The 6,683-nt window shown below is 51.7% G+C and overlaps 1 long non-coding RNA gene across 1 annotated transcript; it reads left to right on the forward strand.

Annotated features, from left to right (window-relative positions):
* The first annotated feature begins 3,449 nt into the window (after window positions 1-3,449).
* LOC138835125 (uncharacterized) lies at window positions 3,450-6,407 on the forward strand. Its single transcript, XR_011374455.1, has 3 exons — window positions 3,450-3,529; window positions 4,556-4,649; window positions 5,968-6,407. It is a non-coding gene; the product is annotated as an uncharacterized lncRNA (long non-coding RNA).
* Window positions 6,408-6,683: the final 276 nt, after the last annotated feature.

Below are 6,683 nucleotides of genomic sequence, written 5' to 3' on the forward strand. Positions count from 1 at the left end.
GGGGCCCTGGGGTACACTGTGATGGCAGCAATGGGGGGAGAGTAGGCATGCCTGTGTGGTGGCCCAGGAGTGGAGCGGGGGCAGAGAGAGAAAGAGCAGAGAGAAGAGCAAGCACAAGCACAAGGGGAAGCCGTTCCAGCGGCTGGCGGCTGCTGCAAACAAAGTGCAGTCCTGGACAGGAGCACAGAGCACCTGGAGCCAGCAAGGCAGGCACATCACTGCGGGCAGCCCCACAGGGCATGGCGGCCATGGCTGCCCTGAATCTGAGGTTCTGGCACGGGAAGCACGGTGGTGGCTTCTGTGGTGGAGGCAGCGGAAGCAGGCAGCTGAGGCAGAGGTGGTGGTGGTGGTGATGGCAGCTGAGGCAGGGGTGGCAGAAAGCACAGCCCCGTGCAGGTGCCCCCGCCCCCTCCCAGCAGCAACGAGTTTCAAATATGGCTCTGCCTGCTCTGATAGGAGGCCCCTTAAGCAATCTCCCAGCAGAGATGGTGGGTCCCTGCCTGGCATGAGGCCCGACCTGGTCCCTGCCCTTGGTCCTTGCACTCCGGGCCTGGATGCACCCAGAACCATTGCCTACAGCTTCTCCCAGCAGCATGCGTGAGTGGCCGCCCCATGGGACCACACCTGGTGACTCCCACACCCAGCGAACCTCCTCACTCCCTCCCCCGCAGACCCAGACCCCCGCCTCCAGCCTACTCTCTCCCATCCTGCCTGCACCTCCTCTGCACCCCACAGTCCACCCTGGCTCTGCCACAAATGTGCCCCAGGAGAGGGGGGTGGGTGTCACCCAAGGATCCCATCCCAATTCCTAGCAGCCACTGTGCCAGGAAAAGGGCAGATACAGGGATTGGTGAGGAGAGAGCACCACAGAAACCCTGGCCTAGAGCAGTGGAAGCCACATCTGCACCCTTCTCTCCCTGGTGGGAACCTAGTGGCTTTAGTCAGATGTGGGGAGGAGCACCTCCACACCTGCCTTCTCGGGTCTTTTCCTTTTTGCTGGGGGTGGGGGGTGTTGGATGCAGGGGATAGGCCCCCCTTGCTGTGTGAGCCCTTGTCTTCTGTGCTAGGTCACCCTTTCACCTGAAGGTGAAGGCACTGGGGTTCAGAGGGTGACTATCTGGGAGGAACACACCCCCTCTGATACACACACACCTATCCTGCCCCCCCAGTACTCACAGGGTGATCACATTTCCCAGCATTGAGAGCTTCTGCTGGTATTCCTGGTCCTTCTGGTCTCCTAGTCCTCCCCAAGAATCCGCCAGTTAGCCCAGAAGCATCTAGGCTGGAAGTAGGCAATCCATCCATGTATGTAGCCTTTAAGACCCCATCAAATTCCCTAACAACGCTCCCACCCCAAGTCAGACACCTCTCTGGAGGCACCAGAACTGCCTGGTTTGTTTTTGTCCGGGCTGTGAGGAGTCACTTGTCTCGGGATTCCTTCACCTAGTGTCCAGTCCTAGGGTTTTGGTGAATGGGGAGTCAAGGCTGGTTGTTCCCAGTGGAAGGGTCTGGCCCTTGGTAAAGCCAGAGGCAGGGTGGTTCTGCATTATTAGAGCAGTGATCCCCTTGGGTGGGAGCCCCTGGTTCTGACAAGGGAACTGCCATGCTCGAGCTTGTACATTGCCCAGATGAGGAACTAAAATACTCAGGAGAGGCACTGCTCTGAATCTCTCTCTCTCTCTCTCTCTCTCTCTCTCTCTCTCTCTCTCTCTCTCTCTCTCTCTCTCTCTCTCTCTCTCTCTCTCTCTCTCTCTCTCTCTCTCTCTCTCTCTCTCTGTGTGTATGAGAGAGAGAGAGAGAGAGAGAGAGAGAGAGAGAGAGAGAGAGAGAGGGAGGGAGGGAGGGAGGGAGGGAGATATCGATCATCTTTCTCCTCGTACAGCCTGACTGTGCTCAGATCAGTGATCAGTTGGCAAATTGCAGGTGCTGCATGGTGAGTCTTTTGTGACCGGTTTAGATGTGTGTGTGTGTGTGTGTGTGTGTGTGTGTGTGTGTGTGTGTGTGTGTGTGTGTGTGTGTGTGTGTGTGTTTGTGTGTGTGTGTGTGTTTGTGTGTGTTGGGAGATTAGGAGATGAGAAAAATGAAAGTATATTTAAGTCATCATGTCTAAAAAGAGCAAAAGCAGTTTATTTGTGTGTATGTGTGAATTTGTTGTTCTTTTTTCATAATGCCCAGTATGAGCTCAGCCACAATTTTTGTTTTCTCCTTCACCATTTCATGGCTCCATTGGGGAAGGTTTCAGTATATGTTCCTTTCCACCTCTTTCCACCTCCCTCTTCCACTTTCTTGCAGCCACAGTAGCTGCTGGACCTGCATGGACTCCCTAGGAGGCCTGTGTGAACCACAGAACAGAGTGGACACCTGTCCTGTCTTCAGCCAGAAGGCTCGTGAGGCCAGTGTGACCACAGCCACACTCTTCCAGCCAGACACTCTGCTCTCATGTGTATAGTTGGAGCTAATTCAAGGGTTTGGAATGTGCCTGCCAAACATAATTAAGGAATGAGATGGGTGGGAGTAGGGCAAGGGCTGTGAAGCTAGGAGTGTCTGGGGAGTGGTGAACGGTGTAACAAGGCAGATGGTTCACCACAACCAAGGATGAGAGGAGAACCTTACCCACGACATTGACGGTGTCTATGGGTATCTGGGCAGAGGGCTCTGGGCCCCCTCTGGTGGCGTGGATTCCCTCCTGGGGCAGTGCATCCATGTGTAGTCCTCCCTAGAGTCCTGCAGTCTCCAATTTGTGTCCCACCTGGGCTGTTTCCAGCTGGACAGTGGTAGGCAAGTTTCCCCTCCTGGAGCCTGTTCGGTATCATACCGTGGCAGTTAGCTAGAGCTCTCTGAATGCCAGTTTCTATAACCTGCTGTAGGCTGTCTGGAAGGAAAAGGGGACCACTGACTTTGGAACCCTTTAAATTTGATTGGGACAAGTGATATGCCACCTTTTCCAGGTTTTTTTTTTCTTGAAGCTGGCAATTTCCACTAATGCCTGGGTTCATGGGTCAAATTACATGAACCAATTCAGCGGTCAGACAGTGAAGTTCAAAGTGGCACACACAGAGTTCCCAAGCCAGATGGTCTCCTGCTATGAATGTCGTGCCTTGACTGCCTTTCTCTGGCAGCTGCTGATTCTTCTACAGCTCTCTCTAGGGTGACCACCACAGTCAAGGTTGTCATGGGGAGCAGAGAGTGACCTCACCATCCCCAGCCTGCCAGCTGTGAGCAGAGATGATTTTCAGCACCTGCAATGGACTGTGGGAGATTTAGAGATCCGGGATGCCTCGAGAATCCTTTCTCTGTAACATGAAACTTGGGGCCAGATATAGTGGACCATCCTGTCTGGCCCCACGGAGAGGAAAGGAGGCCACTTGAGCCAGAGGTTCAGCTCACGGCAACCTCATTCACACCTGAGGGGGCATGTAGTGCCACAGAGTTGGTCGGCCACTGGACAGAGATCTTTGAGAAGATAGGCATCCCAGTGGCCCCAGAATCCAACGAGCACATCGTGGCTCACATCCTGGGAGCCAAAACAGTTAAGTGTGGTGGCATCAGGAGGGTGGGAAGAGGGACAAGGGAGAACTGTGGGAGAGCTACATCAGGCTTTGCCTCCCCCCGCCCTGCCCCAGGATACTTACATGAATTGAATGGGACTTTTCTATAATATTGTCATAGACAGATGCTCATTTAGTAATCCAACAAAGAGTTACAGTATGTGCCATGCTCAAGGAGGTAAGGGAGTGGGGGTCATAGATGATGAAAGGTTCTGGTGCTGGTTCCACAGCACATGAAGAAACCTTGGTTTGAACTGGATGTTGGGGATTCAAGCCTGTCATCCTAGCTACTTAGGAGGCTGAGATGGGAGGATCAAGGCTTAAGGCCCAGACAGGAAAGACTATAAGACTCTTATCTCCAACTAACAACCAAAAAGAAAATGCCAGAAATGGATGTGTACCTCAAGCTGTAGACTGGTCACCTTGAGTAAAAAGGCTCAAGGACAGCACCCGAGCTCTGAATTCAAGGCCAGGAGTGAGACAAAGGAAGGAAACAGAGAGAGAGGAAGGAAGGATGAAGGGAAAAAAAGAGGAAAGGAAGGAAGAAGGGAGCATGCAAGCCTTGGTTTGGAGTCCCTGGATCAAGAAAGCCAACCACTCACAATCTCTGTGGGTAACATTTCAGAGCCTAAAGCCAGTATGTAGGATTAAGCCACTGACCCTTCAGCAACTTCATGACATCCAGGAGCTGTGTGGTCACCAACTGCAGGGGGAAGCAGCCTCAGGAAGGACCTAGGGCTCAGGGGGGGTCACCAGGTTTCAATTATCCCGGCCCCAGCAAGTTTATTTCCTGGACAGATAATAAGAAATTGTCTAAGGGCTAGGGAGGTGTTGGGATGAGGGAAGAGGTAGGAAAATCCAAGGTCAGGTGTTTCAGGACATTGGAGCCATGACCTTTCCTGACACTATAGACCACCAGTTATAGAGTCTTTGACCCAGCCACACTTCTATTAAGAGTCCTGGAACCTTGGGTTCACCATTGACTGCCTGGCTGTTGTCCACTGCAGGATGCCTGTGCAGTACATCCTTGGGGACCGGGACTTTCGTTGGCTCAATCAGAAGATGACACTCCCGGTGTTTATTCCGCCAACATAGACAGAGGTAAGTGAGCCACTGGCACAGGACAGTCAGGGAATGAGGAAGGAGTGGAGACCTGAGTTATTCGAGACTTCCTGTAGAGGGCACTAGGACCACGTGACTGCCATTCTCAGAGGCAGAGGTGGGTCTCTTTGCTGGCTCAACCTTTAGTCTACATGGCAGATCTGGGATTCAGAAAGGGCTGACTGAAGGTGGGGCAGGCTTGGATAGAGGCTGGTGGGAAAACAAGAGGCACTGGGCTCTGAGCAGGGTTGTTTCTTTGAGGATACTTACAACCTAGGAACATTCCTGGGATGGACCAGCACTTTTCTTCCAGAGAGAGAGGGACCTAGAGCCCCTCCAGTTGGAGTCCCTGGCAGAGAAATCCTTTCATATTCACATCCTGTGGTTGGATAACTGCAACTCACCTTGCTGCCCAGTGTCAAGGCAGGAGAATGAGAGATCCTGAGTCTTTGATAAGGTCAGGGGATCCTCAGTATGAGATTGTACTTCAACATCCTAAGTTGGTGCATGGTCAGTCCTATCTAAGACTGCCATGATGTAGGACATAGAATCTAGAGAATCAGAGCCGGATGGGGTCTGTTCTGGGAGTCCTGAGTATTATGTGTGAACTTTGAGCTCCCGTGTACCAACCTGCTTCCCTTTTTGGGTGGGTCTTTGCTAGAAAAAGCTTGAAACTAAGGACTGGGTTTTATCCCTTGTCTTTGATGATCAAAGCTAGCCCTCTACCATTTGAGCCAAAGCTTCACTTCCAACTTTTTTGGGTGTTTAATTGTAGAAAAAAAGTTCTAATGGACTTTGTGTCATGGGTGGAATCCAACTGTAGTCCTCAGATATCAGTCTCCTGAGGGGATAGGATGAAAAGGATGGAAAATTATCTTTGGCCAGGTGCCAGTAGCTCATGGCTGCCATCCTAGGTACTTAGAAGCTGAGATCTGAGCATCATGGTTCAAAGCTATCATGGGCAGGAAAGACCCTGAGATTCTTATCTCCAACGGACCACTTGAAAACTGGAAGTGGTGCTGTGGCTCAAGTAGTAGAGTGCTTGCCTTGAGCTGAAGAACTCAAGGACAGCACCCAGGCCCAGAATTCAAGCCCCACAACTGAAAAAAGAAAGAAAGCAAAATGGTGGAGGTGTGTGTGTGGGAGAGGCTTTGTTTGGGAGACCATCTGCTGGCTTCAATGTACAGACATTTTTAAGAACTCCCCGTTTGCCCCAGTTTGAAGCCAGAGCTTCAAGAGGACTTGGACTGTGGCAGGCAGGGAGTGGGCAAATGGGTGCAGGGGTGGGGTTATTGTGTCTGTATTCTCTCCATTGAAGGACGGATTTGGATGCTGGGTGACAAAGTCTGAAGTGAAGGGTTGAAAGAAGATTGTGGCCTGACGAGGTGAAGCCGGAAGCCGCTGGTGGCTCACAACTGTCATCCTAGCTACTCAGAAGGCTGAAATGTGAAGACCATGGTTCCAAGCCAGCTTGGGCAGAAAAGTCTGTGAGACTTGATGTCCAATGGACCACCAGAGAACAGGATTTGGTGCTGTGGCTCAAGTGGGATATTGCTCACCTTCAGCTGAAGGGCTGAGGGACAGCACCCTGGTGCAGAGTTCAAACCCCATGACCAACTACAAAAAAAGAGGGGGCTAAGTTTTCCACATAGCAGTATGTACATTAAGAACTGCCATGTTGGACTATGATACATTCCAGATATGTGAGAGGCTTACTGGTTTTTCTATAGTAGGTCTGATGTCGGTAGTGCCACCTTCTTGAGGGTAGGATGTGATCCTAATTGAGACAGTTCATGGGTCTGTACTCAGGGACTGCCGAAGCCTTGGGCTGTCCGTGTGTGTGTGTGTGTGTGTGTGTGTGTGTGTGTGTGTGTGTGTGTGCATGTGTGTGTGTTTCTGTGTCTGTGTCTATGTCTGTGTGTGTGTGTTTGGAGTTAGAGGATCTGGGCCTTGAACTCAGGGTCTAGGTGCTGTTCCTGAGCTTCTGTGATCAAAGCTTTTGCTCTGACACTTGAACCATAGCTCCACCTCTAG

The sequence above is a fragment of the Dipodomys merriami genome, unplaced genomic scaffold, assembly GCF_024711535.1.
Source record: "Dipodomys merriami isolate MVZ:Mamm:240054 unplaced genomic scaffold, mDipMer1.0.p SCAF_23, whole genome shotgun sequence".
Lineage (NCBI taxonomy): Eukaryota > Metazoa > Chordata > Mammalia > Rodentia > Heteromyidae > Dipodomys > Dipodomys merriami.